The sequence below is a fragment of the Tupaia chinensis genome, unplaced genomic scaffold (assembly GCF_000334495.1).
Source record: "Tupaia chinensis unplaced genomic scaffold, TupChi_1.0 Scaffold143247_2, whole genome shotgun sequence".
Classification (NCBI taxonomy): domain Eukaryota; kingdom Metazoa; phylum Chordata; class Mammalia; order Scandentia; family Tupaiidae; genus Tupaia; species Tupaia belangeri.
The window spans coordinates 1,219,161-1,242,121 of record NW_006203092.1 but is presented as its reverse complement, the minus strand read 5'-3'; positions in this window follow the sequence as shown (position 1 = coordinate 1,242,121).

Below are 22,961 nucleotides of genomic sequence, written 5' to 3'. Positions count from 1 at the left end.
AGGAATGATATACAAGGAAAAAAATGTTATTTTAATAACTAAGATAATGCTAATTAAAATTACTTTTAAAATTCTTATATGTATGAAATTACAAGGTTAAAAAGCAACTAGGAGTACTAAAGATTATGATGATAAAATTCATATACACTCAGGACCAGCCGTTAGCATAATGGCTATGTCGCTGAAATCCCATGTAGTCAACTGCGTTCAAGTCCTGGACCCGGTGGGTTAAACTCACACCGGGCACCTGTACATGTGTGCCTAAGATCCCAAGAGAGTGGAGGAAGGGATTGTGGTGTGGCCATCTCCCCCGAGGGGTGATTTCTTGCTTTCTGCCCTTTTGGCAAGTGCACGTGCCCTATAGCAAAAACCTCTCCAAAAAAAAAAAAAAAAATTCATATACACTCAGCATATAGTGGTGATAATAATATATAAGACAGACTTCATAAACCAATATGAAATTATATAGCCAGATTATTAAAATAGACTCAGAATTTTTGACCTAGGAATTCCAGCTATGGGACACAGTTGACCTTTGAGCAACACAGGTTTGAAATGAACTGGTCACATATATGTAAATTTTTCAGTAAATATTGTAAATGTATTTTCCTTATGATTTTTTAATTTAATTATCATTACCTTATTTTTTTTTTAATTTTGTTAGGGCATGTGTGCTCAGCAGAGAGAAAGAGAGTGAGAAAGGGTAAGTGAGCAAGTAAGCTGCCAGGTCTGGGACTTGAACCTCAGCTGGACATGTGGGAGTCCACATTCTTAACCACCACACCACCTGCTGGTCCCCTTATGATTTTCCTAATAACCTTTTTTCCTCTAGCTTACTTTATTCTAAGAATACAGTATATAACACATATAGGGTATGTGTTCATAGATTGTTTATATTATTGTTAAGACTTAACCATTTAATTGGCAAAAAAAAGCTATTGGCTGATGATAATGTGTATAGTAATGTCTTTGTCTTGACTGATATGTATGGTATTAGTGCTGGAAAAAGAAATGTTGTACAGTGTAAAGATATAGGTAAAGATATATGGGATTGAATGTAAATTAAAATTTAAAAGTTAATAAGTTACAAAAAGTCTTAACAGTCTACAATAGGCTAATAACAGTAAAGTGCAGGAGGGAATCAGAAGTTATGTGTGGATTTTCAACTGTGAAAGGGGTTGTCATCCTTAACCTCCTGCAGTGTTCAAGTCAGCTGTACCTGTCCTAATAAAGCAAACAGAAAAATGGCTAAAGATCCATATGCAGAGTTGTTTACCATCTTGTTTATAATAATATTCCCACTAAAAATACTGGGAGTGAACGGTGGTGCAGTAGTAATAATACACTCAGCACAGCAGACCCGTATGGGGAGGTTCCAATTCCTGTCGGGAGATTCTCCTGAGCACGCGGAGATGTGTATGTGCCCAAGATCTAGACTGGTATGAGGTTTGCTATGGATTGTGGTATTATGACCTAGTTAGGGTGCCAGTCTCTCTGCCTCCCTCACTCATGGGAGTCAAAAATAAATAAACTCTAAAGAATGGAAATACCCTAAATGTGTTATTATCAAGAAATGGTTCAGTGTATTGTAAATTATGGAGTCATTAGAAATTTTGTTTTCAGAGTGTAAATTAGTATGACCTCTGTGGAAAACAATGTGGAGGTTCCCCAAAAACCTACAGATAGAATTGTCACATCGCCCAGTAATTCTACTCCTTGTTATTTACCCAAAGGATAGGAAAGCACTCGGTGAGAAAGACCCTTGTACATCTATATTTATTGCACCATTATTCACAATCGCTAAAACATGGAATCAACCTAAGTCTTCAAAAACTGATGACTGGATAGAAAAACTGTGGCACAAATGTGCTATGGAATATTACTCACTTATAAGAAACAATAAGACCCTATCATTTGACTAAAAGTGGATGAAAATAGAAGACTTACTGTTGAGCAAAATTAGCCAGACTTTGAAAGATAAACTCTGTGTATTCCTACTCAATATTACTGAACACCTGTACACTATGGCTGAAAACAAACGATCTAAAGATATGATAGGAGAGAGGATAAGTGTAGATACTGCAGATTGTAAGGAAGGGGAGTAGGTAGTAGAGAGTGTGTAGGAAGAGGGGTGTGGTGTGAGGGGCAAAGGGAAGAACCTTTAGTGGACAAAAAAGTTAAATTCTCTGTTTAAAAAAGTATGTATGTATATATGTATATAGATATATAGTATACATCCTGTTGGAGACTTTATATAAAATGGGAAATTAATCTGAAAATAAACAAAGGACTTATGTTTTCAAAGAATATGCACTGGTATTGAAAAATAATGATATAAGGTAACTTGGAAAACCAAGTGGGTTATCTATTGTACGTTATCTTTAATGTACTCTTCTGAACTTTCCACATTTTCTTCGGTGAGCAGAGATTTCTTTTATATTAAAAAAAATGAACATTTCCATTAATAAAAAAAACTTAAGCATTCACAAATAGGCTATTAAAATCGCATATAGCTGTACCACTACTAACAGTCTTTTTGAAAGACAGATAGTCACACTGTCTTTTGTATTATCGTTACCTGGAATGCCAAGTTACAAACCAGAGATTCTGTCATGAACCAGAAAGAGTTGTTCTCCCTCGTCCCCACTTTGGGTCCCTATTGCTTTATCTAAAGCATCCTGCAAAGGACCCTAGAAGCCATATGGGAGATGTGCTTCTTCGCAGCTGCAAAGGAAACATTTGCAGAGCTGAAAACACCAGAAATCACAATATATTCGTAGTCATAGTAGAATGGAAAGCACATGAAATATTTAAAACATGGAGTTGAGATTTCATTTTAAAATATTTTAATTGCCAGAACAGAGCTATTTGATTCTATTTCAGAGCTCAGTGGATGAGCAACAATAGGGGTGGAGGGGGGAGGAAAAAGAACAACAGCCACTCAAAGTGGAAACGGTCGTTAACAAACAGCAAAGAGAAATACATTTTGAAGCTGACTTGTGTTCTGTTTCTTACAGGAGTTTGGGTGCTGTAAAATGTGGCACGTTTTGTACTGTATGTTCTCTTGGAAAAGCCAAACAGAAACCAGTCATCATGGTTTCGAGAGAGAGCAAGGCCTCCCCTTTTCTCATGTTTCAACTACGCAGTCTCCACTTGGGCCGGGACCGTATCATATATCATAAATCACTCTCTGATAGATATTTGGCAGGAAGTCAGAACCCCAGGCTATGCAACGATGTACAGTATGGAAAATTTTTAAGGTGGAATCTTGATTTTGTAACTTAAGGACTTAATAGCATCTCAAAACATTTTACTACTTCCTGATACACAGACACGAAAAGCCAAGAAAGCAGAATTTTCCATATGGTTTTTGGTTTTATAGGATATATACACAATAAGCCATACAACTGTAAACCTGGAGGCATTTTCTTGCTGTTGCTAATTCAACTCGAGTGAAAATGCAAAAATAAAATTACAGAGTTTGAGCCCAACTTAGTCCCTGAAAGATTAAAGTCACTAGGAACTTCCAGAATCTGCTTTTTAACTTTCCAACCTCCCTCCCACCCCCCCACTCCCCAGTTAACTGTTTCTCACCTTCTTAGCAACTGGGGAGAGGCGGCAGGACTGGGGCTTGGGGACAGATTTTATTGTAAGATAATAACATGCTGTCAAAGGTACTGTCAGGGATTTCAACAGGAAGGCTTGTAAGTTGATGAGAGTCATAGAAACCCCAATAGTTTTTCTCCTGATTCTAGGTCCCAATTCGAGCATTTGAGGGCCTCTGAGTATGCACTCCCACCTTCTCAGATGTTGCAAACAATTTCAAACTCACATGTTCTTCTTCAGGAGCCTCTTTCAACAAATCATGCATTTTTTTTTTCCTTTTGAAATTACAAACTGCGTTTAACCCCTCTGTCCCATCATCTCAGCCAACACTAGGGGCTGTTGGAGCACCGCAGCTCCCAGAAAAGCCACTGCTGCAGAACCAGGGGAGTCCTTCTGTGCATGGAGGGGTTAACTCCATGGTATTTGGACGTGCTAGAATGTTCTCAGTGTTCTCGGGCTGATCTGTGTAATTCTTAGAAGGGCTAAATAGAAACGGGGGAAATGTGGAGAGCGTGGTATGGCATTGTGCTCTCTGCGAAAAACAATGCGTGGAAAAACAAAAGAAAGAAACTGAGTAAATCCTTTTTGAAGTTTAAAATAAATGCTTCTTTTTGGTGGTTGTTGTTTTGGTCATTCACAAATTAGCCATAGTTTGAACATGCTAAATATAAAACCTTCAGTGCCGTTTATTTAGAGTGTTTCTGTTCAAACCCAATCAATCTGAGGAAGAAAGTCTGGGCCAAATTTAAACAAAATGGGTGGGGGTGGGGGGGGCGTTAAGTGGTTATCTTGTATGCGTGTACTTATACTCTAAGTATGTCTTGCTGTTCTTCTCTCCCATCACTCAACTCCTCACCTCAGTTGTCACTGGTCAACTCATTCTGGAGATTCTGCTACTTCCCATTAATAAAAGTCAGAGGACTAGCATTAATGAGCATCCTATTTTCATTGATCCCCTCACGGTCACTTGAGATCTTAGTTGACCATCAGTTTCAAGAATTGACTTCCCAACTGCTGCTAAAAGAAAAAGGGGGAAAAAAAAAAGAAAAGAAAACCTGCAGGGCCCAGTTGGTGGCATGGTGGTTAAGGTGGCTGGATTCCACAGGGCTGACTGCAGTTTAAGTCCCAGACCCAGTAGCTTGGAAAACACTCTGGATGCATGTGTGTGCGTGCCCAAAATGCTGAGAGGAGTATGGAGTACAACATGGCTATTCCCCTCTAGGGGCGATTTCTAATGTTCCCTCTCTCTGTCTTTTTCTCTGCCTCTTTCTGGTGAGCATACGTGCCCTATAGTAAAATAAACAAAACAAACAAATAAATAAAAATAATTCAAGAAGTCCTGACCAAGTTCAACCCACCTAACAGGCCTTTAATCACCTCTATTCTGCACCTCTCACATCAGTAGTTCTTGGACATAACTATAGATGAAATGCCCTGGAAGCTTTTAACCATTCAAAGTCCAAACTAAATTCCAGATCAATCATATCAAATGGCAGGTTCAATGGTTTGAACAAGCAAAGTTTGGTCCATATGGAAGATCAATTCCCTAGTCGACCTATATATAACAGATATTCGTGCCAATGATATTGGTTGGTTGAGAAGGTAGGGGGTGGCGAGGGTGGGAGGGTGATCATAAAATGAAACACTGTTGAGGGTGCTTTCTCTAGCTCTCTTTTCTTCTCTTTCACTGGCATGAAAGAAATAAACTTTTAAAAAGGTATATAGAATGAGGCATAAACACTTTTAAAAGCTCCCCAGGTAATTCCAAGAACAGCTGGACCAAAAGCCACCCCCGACTCTTGTTCCTGGGTCCGGACTTGCACTCCTCCAACCAATTATTCTTTTAGAGCTAGGAGTGAGGTTGCTAAAGTAACATATGTGGTCTTGTTTTTCCCCTTGTTTAACAGTCCTTAAAGTTTCCTTCATTCGTCCTGGAAATTTTCGAATACCTGCTTACAGCACGCAAGGCTTCCAGCCTGCATTTCCCTCTCCAGCTGCCCATCCTGTCACCGGGACTACCTGAAGCCCTACATGCTCCTTTCCTGAACTTCCTGGCCAAGAACACACTGCATCTTCTGGCCAAAAGAGTCCTTCTCCCTTTGCCCAGTACCTTCTCAAATCTAACTTCTCCTCATCCTCCTTTGGGTTCTAGTCAGGTGTTTCTCCTTGGAAAGCTCAGGTTGGGCTAGCTGTCCCTCATTAGTGTCCCTCACTAGGATGCCCCCAAATCCCAGATTTACCCCAAGTACAGATAGAGAAGATGCAGTCCGTCACTGGTATTCTCCCCAGATCCTGAGTTGACCTCTAGTAAAGAGAAAGTAACTGTGTACCTGCTGTGCTAGTAAACTCTGTTGCTCATACATAATTACCTGAACCTGAGAAATGTATAAAAACTAGAAGTTTATTCAGCTCACAGTTTGGAGGTCCATCATCAAGTGGCTGCATCTAATGAGGGTCTGTTTGCTGGTGCAGAACATGGCTGGAGGAGGACCTCACATGTCAGCAGGTAACAGCTCCAGTGGAACAAAACATGTCTCCTGTCACATTCCATCTCTTTATACATCCACCAGACCTCAATCAAATGGCCCATCCTGATGCCTCATAATTTCCCACAGGCCCCACCTTCTAATACCATAATCAGATTAAGTCTCTTCTTAATACCCTCACAAAACAACCAAATCCCAGCACATTAATTTTCAGGAGACAGTCAAACCTACACTAGATTGCTACCACTGAGGGGCAGAGAGGAGAAGATTCCTTCCCCACTGCTGTAACTTTCACACCTGGTTCAGCACCTGGCAAGTGGCCTTAGTACAGAAAGAAGCAGGGCTGAGTGGCCAAAACCTTCTCTCACCAAAGAGCCTCACTTTTTTTCTTTTTCATTTTTTGGAGAGGTTTTTGCTCTAGGGCGCATGCGCTCCCTAGAAAGACAGAGAGAGACAGAGAGACAGAAAGCAAGAAATCACCCCCCAGGGGGAATGGCCATGCCACAATCCCTTCTCCTCCATTCTCCTCTCAGGGTTTTGGGCACTCACACACACACGCCCAGCGTGAGTTTAAGCCACCGGGTCCGGGACTCAAACTACGGTCGACTACATGGGAGTCCAGCAACATAGCCATTACACTAACTGCTGGTCCCAGGAGCCTCACTTTCTAATTCAATAGCTTTTACTCTTCCTGGCAGAGAATGCTTCCCTGAGTGTTTGAATCAGTTCAATGAAATCTAATCTCCTTTTCCTAAGGTACATACAAATGGTCACCATTCTGCCACTGCAATGAGTTGGATACCGAGAGGTGGTCGTGAGAGGGCTGGGGTTAGATCCAGTGTCAAGAATCAAAGTCTTGCAAGCTCCATTCTCAGAAGGGAAAGACCTCTGCAGAAGATGTCAAAGATCCAGTAATTATAGCGGTTTGTCAGACTTTCAACTTACTTCCTGTTAGGTGAATTTTCATTGCAAAAGAAAATAGCACCAGTGCAGCTGAGCATGGAAATAGATTCAGACCATCAGACCATGCATTGCATTTATGAGAGAGAGCCTGAGGTTCAGGCAACAACAGGAGGTAGGAGGCACACGTAGGTCTTCCACTACTACTGGAAGCCCCACCCAGTGGCAGTCATACTGCTGGCCACAGCAGCAGAGGCAAGATGATTAGATGATAAAATGGCAACTAAAAGCACAATACTAGGTTGGTGAAAGATAGTTTTTATCAGAAACAGGAGAAGCAGGAAAGGAAAAAGGGAAAATAAAAAGCAAAAGAAAAAATGAAAGGGGAAATGGGAGAAATTTTAAAGATGATTAAAAGAAAAGAAGAAGAAGAAGAAGAAGAAAAGAAGGGGAGAGAGCCTCCTGTACATAATCTCCCTCAACCTCCTAGTAAGGGAGTATCCATTTTTCTCATTTTATGGATAAAGTACAACACAAAGCAGTTAGCACACTTGCAGAGGCACATACTAAGTAACAGAAATAAAGAGAAAAGAAAGGAGAGTAAGATTTTGAAACTTGAAAGTGAAAACACATAAGGATGAGGAAGAAAGGAATATGAAAGAAGAGGAAAGAGAAAGAAAGGCAGGCAGAATTAGCCAAGAATTCAATTTAAAAGCAAAAACTATAACACTGATGTCAACTCCAGGATACCCTGGGACCATATGGGCTGGCCCTTCTCTAGGTACAGATCTTCACTGGGTCAGAGCCCAAGAGTTCCTCTAGTACCTGAACAGGTTGATTTCTTACTCTGTAGAATTTTAGAGATCACTTCAGCAAAAGAGTTCTATTGGCTGCCCTTAGGTAGAAACACAAAGTCGTAAGACACATGAGGCCAAAGAACCTATGCTTGTTCTCCTACTTAAACTCCAGTCGAAGCCAGGGTGGCCAGTCCATACCTCCTGGCCAATTTAATGTGAGAAGAGGTTTTATTTTTGTTTGTTTTAAAGAATTATTTTATTTAACTTTATTTATTTTCTTATTTTTATTTGACCATATAGGGATTGTGTGTGTGTGTGTGTGTGTGTGTGTGAGAGAGAGAGAGAGAGAGAGAAAGAGAGAGAAAGTGAGAAAGCAAGCCACCATGTCTGGGACTCGAACCACAGTTGGCCATGTGGGAATCTGGCACCCTTAACCACCACACCATCTGCAAGCCCTGAAGAAAGATCTTTTTAAGTCCTCCTACCCCTGCCCATCGAACATATGTATTACAAAGCTAGCTGCTGCATCCTAAATCAGGCACATCCTGAAATGTGTTTGGCTTCATTATTGCTGTAAGGTTTTAGGTATGTCTGTCAGATTTAATGTTAGTGTGAGTTTAAGGAACTCTTCTTTTCTGAGCACAGAAACACCAGTTGATGCCTAGGGGTCACAGCTTCAGAGAGAATCTGGCCAGCGGAGTGGGAATGAGAACTCCAGGCTGGAGGTGAGCAGCCCACAAATTTCTCACATTCCACCTTTTGGTTATCAGCCATCATTTTTCAGCAGGTTCACATACGTGCCAGCTTGAATGCACAGAGCTCCCAAACTGCAGTGATTTGCTACGGGAATGTTACTGAAACAACAAAAACAAGTTGTAACCAAGTACTGAGTTATATCAGGCATTGCAAGGCTAATAATAATATCGACTATAACAATAATAACAAAACCACTCAACATCTCACAGATGGCTTTCACATATATTATTTAATTTCATCCTCATTAAGAATCCTGAGTGATATGCGAAGCAAGTATTTTTCACTGTTGCCTAGATCAACAACCTGAGGTCCCGACAGGTGAAGAAATTAGCCAAGCTCATTTGGTTGGTAAGAGAAAGATGTGAAATTGAGACTTCTCGTCCTGACCTTGGTTTTCTTTTTACTATCTCATAGTTGGGAGGTGCATTTATATTTACATTTAGTCTTTTGAGACTAAATTTGTCTATCACTCCCACTTGGCTCTGATCTCCACAGTTACATAGGGGGGGAAAAAGTTCCTTGGGTTTTGTCTGTTTTGCTTTTCAAATAGAACCGGCAGGTGCTATTATTTTGCTCAAAAAGCATCTCTTCCTGAAACGAAACGTTACCATTTCCGTCAAGCAGGAAGTTCTGAAGACCTGAAAAACCAGAGATGTGGAAACAGATTTCTAAGGCACCCTCCTTTCACTAGGGCTTGGCTTGACGGAGACCGCTCTGACCTCCTGGGCAGCAAATCCACCTAAAAGGGTAAGAACTGAAGGTCTTACTTTAACAAGGGGGCGGGTATTTAAGAATATTTGCTGAGGGATGATTGCTGCAATGAAAATACCACCATGTACTAAAGAAGTTTCTCAACTTTTTTTTTTTTTGGAGAGGTTTTAGCTATAGGGCACATGCGCTCACCAGAAAGACAGAGAGACAGAAAGTGAGAAATCACCCCTCAGGGGGGATGGCCATGCCACAATCTCTCCTCCGTTTTCCTCTCAGGATCTTGGGCACGCATGCACACGCACCTGGCGTGAGTTTAAGCCACCCGAGTTCGGGACTCAAACCACAGTCAACTACATAGGAGTTCAGCGACACAGCCATTAGGCTAACTGCTGGTCCCAAGTTTCCCAACCTTTTTAAATGAACTGAACCCTTTTAAGAAATTATAGGATTGCTGATAATTTTCTACCCTCATCTCAGTCCTACTCCTTTCCAACCTTGGAAGGAAGTCAGTAAATTGTTTATTTTTTCTTTTTATGTTTTCTTTTTTTAATTCTCATTATGGACTCATTGGCAACCAGATGTGTTTGAGTAATTTTTTAAATCATGTTTATAGTTATTCCACAAGTCTATCTCCCAGGAATACACCATTTGCTACAACGTGCAGTTTGGTCCACCCAAACATGCTTCTATTTCAGTTTAAATCCTTGAGAAGAGCACTTCCAGGCCCAGCAGGTGGTAGTGGTTAAGGCAGCTGGATTCTACATGGCTGACTACATGATTCCAGTGCCAGACTTAGAGGCTTGAAAAATACTCCAGGCAGGTGTTCATATGTGCCCAAAATCCTAAGAAGAGAATGAAGAAGGGATTTGAGTGTGGTCATCCCCTCTGGGAAGCACTTCCTCACTTTCTCTCTCTCCCTCTCCAGTGAATGCATGTACCTTATAGCAAATAAAAAATAAGTAAATAAAATAAATAAATTTAAGAAAGAATAGTATTCTCTAGTGGTAAATAACTACCTGGGTTTTCTCTTCAAGACTAGAGAGGGGTAAGCAGACAAGTAACAAGAGTACACAGGTAAGTAAATTAGGATTAGCACATAATTTCTTCAATATGCCACCATTTAGTCAACCCCTTTAGGTTAGAGACTGTGCTTATTCTTAGTAAGTAGGTGTAGGAAAGCCACAAAGCCTTGGACACCAGCCTGACTCTGTTACCTACTAGATTTGCTCTTGATTATGTCAAATAACTTCTCTAAAATTCAGTTTTCTCATCTGGAGCATGGGATTTGAGAACATATAGTGAAGACTGAAAAAAATGAATATAAAAAATCTAGTACAGAGGAAGTACTCCATAAATACTGGCTTCTGGTCCTGTTATTCATATCAGTACCTCCATAAGGTAAGCACTCAATTATTTGTTTATAAAAATGCTCTGAGTATATCAAATTCCTACTTTGAAATTTAAGTAGAACTTTTTTACAGTGAATCTGCTTGTTTAAAATGTTTGCCAAATGATCATAGTTTCTAATAGTCTCCATAAGAGGAGGGAGAAAGGGTTATGGAGGGAGGTACTAATCAGCAGGAGATGGCACTGAATAACAGAAGAAAGCCTAGTCATTTGAATAATTCTGTTATTAAGAACTGGATAGAAGCCCAGCTGGTGGTGCAGCAGAAGCACAACACTCAGCAAGGCGGACCCCCATGGGGAGGTTCTGGGTTTGCATCTGGAGACCTCCCTGTACACACAAGTACATACGCGCCCATGATCTCAGGCCAGCTGAGGCTGGGGGTGGAGTGCGGTACGAGGATCCTTTCAGGCATGACTCTCTCTCTCTCACTCTCTCTTAGAAGAAATTTTTTTAAAAGAAAGAAATGGATAACAAGAGGCACAGTTAAGCATCTCTGGTCATGTTTCTGCTCTCTGTTGGGGTCTTTCTGACATCTTCTCCAGGTAGGTTGAGGGACTAGAACCCAGTTTGAACAAAGATAGATATGGTCTGAGGCTTAAGCCCAGGGGAAGGGAAATGAGTGTTTACTACCAGCAAATAGTGGTCCAAAACCTAAGTTCCAAAATATTCACCTCTGGATAGCTGGTAAACCCAGTGAGAAGGATACAAGAGAACTGAGCCTTTCAGATAGGATCTGGTTCCCAGCCTGTGTGGAAAGAGCTAAGGAAATTAGGTGATCTGCAGAGTCTGATATTCAAAGGACCCCAAAGATACCCCATTGAGAAGACAAGAGAACATACATATGCAGCTTGTTAGAATCTTTTTTTTTTTTTTGAGGTTTTGCTATAGGGTACGTGCACTAGCCAGACAGACAGAGAGAGACAGAGAGTCAGAAAGCGAGAAATTACCCCCCAGGGGGGATGGCCACACCACAATCCCTTCTCCTCCATTCTCCTCTCGGGATCTTGGGCACGCACGCACACACGCCCGGCATGAGTTTAAGCCACCGGGTCCGGGACCTGAACCGTGGCTGACTACATGGGAGCCCAGTGACATAGCCATTACACCAACTGCTGGTCCCAAACTTGTTAGAATCTTAACTCTACAACTTAGAGAGGCAAAATAGAAGAGTACTGCATAATGTTGGCCCACACACAAGTTGCAGTCTATAAATACTTTGTTACTGGACCACACATACAGAAAGTGGGACTAAAACAATTTGACCTGGCGGCAACATCCAAACCCATGATCAGGCAATGCGTCACCGTGAGCACCTAGACTAGCCATGGTGTCGAAGTCATACGATGCATCACATAGAGTAAGACATGTCACAACACTTGACATTTTAATGTTAGTTTCTTAATTGAACTCCCAAAGCATATAAAACTTTGTGAAGATAAAGGTATGTATTTCTTTCTATAATTTATTATTTTATAATTACTGTAGTTGTTAATCAAGCATGTTATTATCTTATGGGTAATGATATTAGCTAATTGGGGAAGTAAAATTTGTATTTTTTTAACTGTAATATACTAAAGTTAATGCAATCTTCACTGAAGTTTTTGAGTGGAGGGATCAAGAAAAGATTAACCTGGGGATCAGCAGTTAGCATAATGGCTATGTCACTGAACTCCCATGTAGCCGACTGCAATTCAAAGCCCGGACCCAGTGGCTTAAACTCACGCCGGCCGCATGTGTGCGTGCCTGAGATCCTGAGAGGAGAATTGAGGAGAAAGGATTGTGGTGTGGCCATTCCCCCTGCGGGGTGATTTCGTGCTTTCTATCTCTCTGTCTCTCTCTGGCTTTCTGGCAAGCACACGTGCCCCATAGCAAAAAACTCTAAAAAAAAAAAAAAAGAAAAGAAAAGAATCAAGTGGGAATTAAAAAAAAAAAAAGAAGAAGAAAAGATTAACCTGTTCTGAAAGCAGTAATAATAGTAGTAAACTAGATAATAATGATGAAATTGGTATTTAAAAAAATGGAGATAAGAAGACTTAGTACTATTTTGACTCCAAAATACAATACCTCTATTGGGTTTTTGGTGTCTGACATAACTGACGGAGAGAGGCTGAGATCAGAATGTGCTATTTGCATGAGATATACTGGTTAGTGAAGCAAAGAAACCAAATCTTAGACAACATTAACATACACAACATAAGACAAGCACCATTGTACAATTAATGGCCATGCACAAAAAGCTGGATACTACATGGCCAAACATGGTTAGAATCCCAGCCATTGAGGCTTGAAGTACATGCCAGGTGTGTGTGTTGTGTGAGTGCCCACAATCCTGCTGAGATGGGGAAATGGAGGACAAAGAATTGTGATGTACCGCATACCACTGGGGGATGTTTTCTTTTGCTCTCTTTTTCTCCCTCTCTCTCTTTCTCTTTCTTTCTCTCTCTCTCTCTCTCCTGAACACACACCCACCTTTGGCAAAAATAAATAAATACATATAAAATTACATATATAAAATATAAACATGCTCAAAACTAAGCAAATTTGTTTAAATATAATAACTATCAATGTAATAATAATCACTGCAGAAGTAAAAATCTTGGCCAGTCCCATTGTCTAGTGGTTAAAGGTGCCAGATCCCAGATGGCCAGCTACAGTTCAAATCCCAGCCACAGAGGCTTCAAAAACATGCCAGGTGCATGTGTAAGTGTGCTCAAAATTCTAGTCGGTTGGAGGAATGGAGGAAAATGTATTTCTCTTTACCACACCCCATTGAAGAGTGTTTTCTACTCCCTCTCTGTATCTCTGTGTATATCTAGCAAACATACACATCCTATAGGAAAAGAGAAAAAGAAAGAAAATTAAAATCTATCTCTAAATTTAGTTATCCAGGCAATTTAATGAGCATATCCATATAACTTTCAAAGATGATGGCATTTCAGTATTTTTCTACAAATGTTCCTTTAACATATGAAAACATGGAATGCTTCCCAGTTCAATCCATAAATCTAGTATAGATCTTATATTAGAATGTGATAAGGATAATTATGTAAATGAATATAGAAAGATTTGGAAGGATATTCTACAACTAGAGGTCAATCTCACTTATGTACATAGATGAAAAAAATCTTAAGTATAAGAAGATCCAATCCAGTATTGTATAAAAAAATAAAATAACCAAATAGGATTTTCTATAAAAAAAAAAAACCCAAATAGGATTTTCTTAAAAGTTCAAGGATAGATCAACATCAGGAAAACTATTACTGTAATTTCACAAAACTGATAGATTAAAGGAGAAATAACAAAACAGATTATTTTAATAGATGACTAAAAATTATTTCATTTAGGAAAAAGAAAAATTTTCAAAATATCAATAAGAAAAGATACATAGTAAAAACTGCATTATAATGATTATACATTTAGATTAATGAAATCGAACAGAGGATTCCAGAGACAGACCTATATAGCCATGGAAATTTAATATACAAGATGGAAACAACAATGGGAAATTCTAAATTAATAATCAGAATCACGTTGAAATAATTTGCTACTGGTCATCAGTTTGTGGGGGAAATTAAGTTATTCCTAATCCTAATCATACCCAAAAATAAATTCCAGATGACTAAAAACCCTTATTATAAAAATGAAACACCAAAATATTTAAAAAGCATACTGTAGTAGAATTCATAAAGAAAAGAAAAAAAAATGAAGAAGTAAACTTGTATGACAAATGATACCTTTAATATGTTAAAAAATACATGTAGCAATATGGAAAAATATTTGCAGCATATATATAAAGAACAAAGGATAAAGATCCATAAAATGTGAAGAAATGTTATTAATCAATGAGAGAAAATAAACCAATAGAAAATAAAGGATATGAACAGATAAATCTAGAAAAAGTATAAAAGCTTATATATAAAAAAAGTATGTAAAGCACATATAAACACATGCTCCACTTCACTGTTAACTTCCAAGGTATTTTCTTACTTACTAGATGAGCCAAAATTTAAATATTAAAAATATGCAATGTTGTGAGGTAGGAAAGATATTTCACGTTTTGTTGATAAGAATGAAATTTGGAAACCTACACTACCTTTGTAAAATACTTTGACAATATTTATCTACACGTAGTCACTATTTTCTTGATCAATGTATTCTTAAAAATCTCCCCTACAAAGATACTCTCACATAATAATAATAAAAAAAAACTAAAACAACATAACTGGTTCTTGGTCACTTGGTTTATTTGCTTTTTTCTTATTGATTTGTCACATCTCTTTATATTTTATGGATATTTATCCAATATGTTCAATGTATTTTCATTTACTAATGATATCCTTTGTCATAAAAGTTTAATTTTACACTAGCTTTATGACTTTTACAAAATGTTTTCTAATATATTTTTCTAATATTTTCAGAGACCCAGAACTTAAGTGACTTCCCAGTATAACTCTAATTAACAGCAAAATTAGATCTTAGAAGCTAGCTCTCCTGAACTCTAGTCCACTGATCCTCCCACCATTCTGCTGTCACCTTCCTACCACATTCCTGACATGCAGTCTCTCTTTATTTTTTGAATCCGAAGCATTGTGAGTACAGAATATGTAATCAGAGAGGAATGATACATGAAGTTTAAGTTTCTTGACACTTCCTATCAACTGCATTCAAAATGTGAGAGCTTGTGATAAACCTCAGCCTCAAGGCATAGATACAGAGTCTGTAGTTTAAAGGAACCCAGAATTGAAAGAGGCTTGTAAAATTGATTGCAGTGGATTTATTTTTCAAATGAAGGAATGGAAGCCTAAGGAAGTGCAGAGATTTTTTTTCCCATGTCACTCAGGAAGTGTCATGGATACTTCAAAATGCTGCTCTCCTCCCATTTCCCTGTCCTGACCCATAGATTAGAATATTTCACCAAGCAAAGGAAATTCCAGAAAGAGCTGAGAGATGAGAGGATGCTCTCTTGCAAATTAGGAAGAAAGGAAAATTCAAGTTGGAAAAAACTACAATAGAAAGGTGAAAGGGAAGAACTAATAAAATGACATTGGTGTTTTTAAAACCCAGAACACCATCTTTATTTTATATCTGGAGTGTTTATTTGTGTTTAATCTGTTATATAACTTAGTTTTCTCTTTTTCTACCCATTTATATTTCTTTTTCTCTTCTTTTAGATTAAATATTTTATTACTCCATTTTCCTCTTAATTAGATTGTTGGTTATGCATTCTTTTCCTTTTATAATAGAGAGCATGTGCACACATGAGAGAGAGAGAACACTCTCAAGGGTCTTTTCACATCACTATCCCCTTTCCCCACACCGCAGAGTCTTGGGTACAGGTGCATGGGCCTGGCATGGCATGTCTTCAAGCCATCCTGGGGATCTGAACCTATGGTCGGATAGAAGCCATATGGCTTTTAGCTTTGCAGGTATTTATATTAGCACTGTGCCACAAGAGGCTGGGCTTGATTGTAGATTATAGATATATTTTTTACTCTTCGTGGAAAAAAAATAAGTAGTTGTTTTATAAATTACAATAAATGTCCTAGATAAATTAGTATCTTTATCCCATTCCAAATAATGGGTTTTTAAACACCTTAACTACATTTCCCCTCCTCACCCCTTTTTTAGTTTGGCTCTCATGTATTTTTTCACTATTTACATCACTGACATCTCAGAGACTCTTTTTTGTTTTACACAGTTAATACCCTTTTGAATTTCCTCAAACATTTATCCTTTCTGTTCTTCCCCTCTTTCCATTCTCCCATAGAGAAATATGTACCTTCTCCCTGATACACTCCATTTATTTCTTGTAGTGGGGGACTACTAGCAACTGCTTTTGAAAGTTTTTGTTTGTCAGGAAAGTTTTTGTTTGTCCTTATTCTACCTTCACTGTTAAAAGAAATACTTTCTAAATATGGAATGCTAGGTAGTTCTTTCAACAATCAAGATTTGTCATCTTTTGGCTTTCATCTTTGCTGTTAAGATATTACACTCTTCATTGCTCTTTTGACGATGTCTTTTTCTCTGCTGCCTTCAAGATTTTTCTTGTCCTTCATTTTCATTGATTCTTACTAGGGTATGCCTCAATGGGTTTTTCTTAATATGTATTCTACTTGAGTTTTAAAATGGGATTTGATGTCTTTCATTAGTTTGGGGAAGTTTTCGGACATCATATTATCAGACATCCTCTGTGTTTCTTATGCTTTTTTCTGCGTTAGTCATTTTCTCTTAGTGTCTAAGTCTGAATACTGAGACACTAATACTTTTATTAAAAAGCATGTCCAATCTACTTTTAAATCCATCTTCTGCATTCTTTATTTGTGTCGGTGTGTTTTTAGTTCTATAACTTATATTTAATTATTTTTTTATAGATTTTTACTGTTGAAATTAGCTATACTGCAATGTACTTTCTTAAATATATTAATTGTGGTCATTTTAAACCCTGTGTCTGAAAACTCAAACATCTGAAACAACTCTGGGCCCGTTTTTATTGGCTGTTTGTACTCCTGATTTTACTTGGTCTAATTTCCTGGCATACCTGTTTATTTTGTTGCATATCAAAATTGCAATATTAAAATCATAAAGGATCTGGATGTATACTCCCATCCAGCAAGTCAATAGAGCATATCACCTTTATCCAATCAAACATGAGTTATTTCAAGATTAGATTACAGTCCTTTTGAAGTTTGGCTTATTACTTCTTTGACCTTAGTGCTGTGGAGAAGACCTTCGGCCTGAAAATAACTAAAAGCCTGGGATATTCACCACCAACTCCTCATTCTTGGAAGAACTTGAACTCAAATTTCCATCTCTGCAGCACCTCAGGATTATGGAAATCTCTCTATGGTTCCTTGGCACTTTTGTTTTCTAAGAGGCTTGGCACATCAATTCCTGGCTGTCTTCATGGCCTTGAATTTCAATTTTTGCCTTCCAAGCTTTGAGAGATGACTGAAAGCTCTGATCAATATCTTTGACTCTTAACAGATGCTTTGCACTTGGCTTCTCCGCCTCTTTGCCCATGCCCTTTATAAATCAGTGCATACAGAAAGGGAAAAAAGTAAAGTTGCCTGGAAAATCAAGCTTACCTCAGTGTGTTTCCCTTCCTTACAGGGTCTTAAACCTAACACAGACTAGCTGCCTTGGTAGTTCTATAAGACCTTAAAACAGATCTTTTTTTTTTTTTTTAATTTCCTATAACTTGACTAGTTGTTATCACTGGAAAGTGTGATTTGCTGTAAGATGTCCAGTTATTATTGAATACAGACCTCCAGAAGAAGAAACCAATGCTAGATAAATATTCTATCAATTTTTTGTGCTGGTCCCAAATACAAATTTGGTTACTTTTTTTCATTTTAAAAAAGACCTTTTTGTGAAACTGCATACAATATAATTACACAGAACACACACAAACGAGTTCATGTATAGCTAATGAAATCTGAATAAACACTATGGATTGTACTAATGTAAATAACCTGATTTGGGCACTGTGCTATACTTATACAGATTCTCAACATGGAGGGAGAGAGAGTGAAGGGTCATTTACTCAAGTTACAAAGCTAGTGGAGTGGACTAGTTTGTACAGAATTCTTCATGAAACTCTTTGTGTTTGTTTGTTTTCAATAGTAATTGTAATATTTGCTTTGTGTGATAAAACTGGAGTATTAGAGAAATTCATAGCATACAAATTACATTCACTCAAGTCCCTTCATCCAGAGGAAACCGCAGTTAATGACATGATGTATCTTTATCTGACCTTTGGAGAATAGTCGTTGTGGTTTATTGAATAATTTTTAAAGTAATAGTTTCTAGTTCTTTTCCTTATGACTTTTTAATGATGTGGGTTTTTTTCTTTTAGTTCCTTTACATTAAACCTCAGGATGTATTTTGAATTTAAAATTCTCTGGGCATATAACTCTGTTTTATATATTTCTTTCTGATATTCTTTTTAATCTCCAAGTATTCAAATTCTTATTTATTTGTTATATCAAATTCTAAGATGAGTTTTAACTACTATGTGCAAAAGTTTAGTGTTATTGCCTTTGTTTTTTATTTAGCACAAATAAATAAATCTTATTTTTAATACTCTTTGTTCTTGTATGCATTTATTCCTGCTCTTTACTCATCAAAATGACAAAGGGAACCCTGTGTGAAAAGTTTGTGTATCTATTGGCAACTTCACAATTAATTTTTTAAAAAATACACCTTTCAGGGACCAGCAGTTAGCGTAATGGCTATGTCACTGGACTCCCATTTAGTCAACCGCAGTTCGCATCCCAGACCTGGTGGCTTAAAACTCACGCCAGGCGCATGTGCGTGCATGCCCAAGATCCCGAGAGGAGAATGGAGGAGAAGGGATTCCAGCGTGGCCACCCCCCTGGGGGGTGATTTCTCGCTTTCTGTCTCTCTGTCTCTCTCTGTCTAGCTTGCTCTGTCTCTCTGTCTCTCTCTGTCTATCTGGCAAGCGCGCGTGCCCTATAGCAAAAAAACCTCTAAAAATAAAAATACATCTTTCAAAAATCATCAAAACAAACATCATCTTTGAGAACTGCCACAGTTTGGGCCAAAATGACTCCTTTATATCATTACAAGGTAACATTTTGAACATTTAGATGGCATTCACTTTACAACATTTAAGGTATTCTTCATCTAGACCTAAGGAAGAAGCAATATTCCTTTGCCTTATAAACAAGTGAATTGATGCCCATGGCATAAGTAGGCTATGGGCCCTTTAAAAATAGTTTTAAAGAAAAATAGGCCGTGTGTAGTGCACTGATTTCACAGATTGGTTGTTTGCAAGCATGCCAATTCAATTGGAGCAATTTCCTTTAGCCCATTAGAAAAAAAAGTTATAGAGAAGTCCAGTGTAATCTTCTGAATTTATGGTATCATCTGAGAAGGGATATTCTGTGACTATGAAAAGTTATAGTAGTTTGAGGCAAAAAGGGTTGAGGGAAATAGTGTGATTATGCTTTCCTTTGTAAATCAATTCCAGATGTTGCCATCAGATTCTCTGAGTGTTGAAGGAACAAAATATCAGTGGAAGAGAGACCGCAGAGACAATCTAGTTGAATTTCCTCCTTGAACAGAAGAGGAAACTGAGGCCCAGGAAAGATTGCCTGCACAAGTCACACAGTCAGGTAGAAACAGAGTTGGGTCTTGAACCCAGTCTAACCCAATACTATTTCAGCACTGGGTTCTCGCAGGCAAGAGTAATCCCAGAAGTGTGTAGATAAATTTGAGGTAAAAATATTTATTTTTATGTCTCCAGTACTATCACCTAACAGTAATGCTTTCTTGTGATATTCCAGATTGTGTATTAAGTAGAAACCTAAATAACAATACATGATGAAAGTGGAATTAGGGGGCCGGCAAGTGGCATGGTGGTTAAAGGTGCTGGACTCCCACATGGCCGACCATGGTTCAAGTCTTGGACCTGGTGGCTTGCTTTCTCACTTCTCTCTCTTTCTGTGTCTCTCTGATCAAACTAGAAAATAATAATGATAATAATAATAATAAAGTTAAATAAAATAATTATTTTTTAAAAAAAGGAAGTGGAATTAGGAAGGTAAATTAGCTACAAAGGTTAACTACAAAAGGTCTATGAATACAATCAGAAATACTGATCAAATATATTGGAATTCATCTTTTTTTAAGTGGGGTCACCTTTGAAATTTTATTCTTAATGACTTTTAAAAAAAATTATGTATTGTATTTTATGTATCAATATTATTTTTAAAAAATTTGACCAGAGAGAGAGAAAGTGAAAGTGAGAAAACAAGCCGACAGGTCCGAAACTCAAAGTACCATTAGCCATATGGGAGTCCAGCACCTTAGCCACCACCACACCTCTTAATGACTTTTTAAATAAGATTATAAAATGCCTCTAACATAAACCTGCTAGTCAAAATTTTTACAAAAAGCATCACTTGAACCATTTTATCATTCTTATTTCATATTCAATTATTTTGCCTCCTCTCTTGCTGAATATTAATATTAATGCATTGATAGACTGATTCGATATTTATTTATTTGGGGACATTTGGGATTTTTCTTCAGTCTTACTCATTAAATGAGTGTTAACAAATTGCCATCTCTTTGTCTTCCCCCTACAATGAACTAGAGTCCAGCCAGAATTTCCTTGCAGCTTGGAAAAGCATGATTTGTATTTCATGAAAAACAGTGCTAGAGTTCTACCTTTTAGCAGAGTAGATAGGTCTGAGGTCTGGAATTATTATGGAGAGAGAAAAGGAGGCAAAATCTCAGCAGACAGGACTATAATTTGTTTCAATTGAGTTGTAAATTGCTAGCTGAAAAAGGATCTTCTAGAAATTTATGAGAAAAAAATTAGTGTTATGAAAAACTATGTATGGATCTCAACATTTTTTGCATCAAAATAAACTCATATTTTAATTTTATTATTTTACAAACTTTTTCTTTTCTTTTTTTATTTTAGAGAGATTTTTGCTATAGGGTGTGTGAGATCGCTGGAGAGACAATAAGCAAGGAATCACCTCTCCTTCCCCAGGGGAGATGGCCACACAATGATCCCTTCTCCACTGTTCTCCTCTTGAGATTTTTGGGACGCATGCACACGCGCCCAGCATTAAGTTATAAGTCACTGGGTCCAGGACTCGAACCACCATCAGCCATGTGGGAGTCCAATGATGTAATCATTACACTACCTGCTGGTCTGCAAACTTTTTCTTAAGGGCACATTGGGTACTTTTTAATGGCAGAGGACACTTGTGTTTATGTAGCGGAGAGAGAGAGAGAAAGCATCCTCTCATCAAGCCTTAATACTTATTCCCCAGTTCACCATCCTATCAGGACCCTGGGAAAGACTGCACACCCAGCACGTTTGGTTTTGTTTGTTTGTTTGTTTGTTTGTTTGTTTCCAAGTCAATAACCAGTATTTGAACCCTGAATGGGCCATGCAGCATCCAGCTTTCTCTGCACAGCACCTAACTACTATACTACAGGGTTGGTCCTTCACAAACTTTGTGAAGTCCACTCATACTGCAATCCTATTATTTACATCTGCAGAAGCAAATGGTTCATATGAAAAGAGAATATAGAAAATCTCAATCTAAAGGCTCAATTTATAGTTATGCTTTGCTATAAAGCAAACTACTTCTAAACTCCAAACCTGAGTTTTCTCATCTGTTAAATGGTGCTAATAAAAAAATAGATTTTTTAAATAAATTCAGCCAAGATAATACACATAAAAGACCTATTGGACAATGAGTAGACTATTGCAAGATTTTTGTGTTGTTTCTGTTAATAGCAGCTTTTCATTTCATAATTACAAAGCACCTACTTTAAAAGGATGGTGCGGGGAACCAGCAGTTAGCGTAATGGCTATGTCGCTGGACTCCCACATAGTCGACCACGGTTCGCATCCCAGACCCAGTGGCTTAGAACTCACACCGGGCGCGTGTGCGTGCATGCCCAAGATCCTGAGAGGTGAATGGAGGAGAAGAGACTGTGGCGTGACCATCCCCCCTGGGGGGGAGATTTCTTGCTTTCTGTCTCTATGTCATCTGGCGAGCCCCAACGCCCTTTAGCGAAAACACTCCCCAAAAAAAAAAAAAAAAGGATTGTGCTTATTAGTATTTTCTTGGGGCCAGCAGGTGGCATGGTGGTTAAGGGGTTAAGGGTGTTGGACTCTCACATGGCCAACCATGGTTTGAGTCCTGGGTCTGGCAGCTTGCTTTCTCACTTTCTCTCTCTTTGTCTCTCTCTCTCTCATCAAATCAAAATAAAATATTACATAAATAAATAAATAATTATTTTAAATACTCAAAATGCCCAAGGGAAATGGAATATCTAAATATTAGGTTTTAAAAAATAAGGGGGGGCAGGGCTAATAGTTCATTAATTAGTGTTCGTTTAGAAGGGTCCTGTTATTTTTGAAATAAACCAACCTTTGTAATGCACATGAAATCAAGTGTGAGGGGCCTTAATGATACTCAAGTGAATATCTATCTAGGGAACGTTGGATGGTGTTATACAGGAAGTGCCATGGTGATTAAGAGAAAGTCTACCTTAAAGCAGGATCTCTAAGGAGCAATTGTGTCTTTTTGACCAATGAGCTTAATCTGCCCCACACTTAGAGACCTAAAGTGAAAAAAATAAAATAGGACTGAAGGAAAGCAGTGGCAAGAAAGAATCGCGGCTCTCAAGTTAGAGAATTTTAGCTAACAAGTAAACTGGCAACCATTTTGCAGAACATAGCCAAGTGAAGCTGTTGTCAGTCAGGTTGGTCTGTGACAACAAACAGCCCATGGAAATCTCACC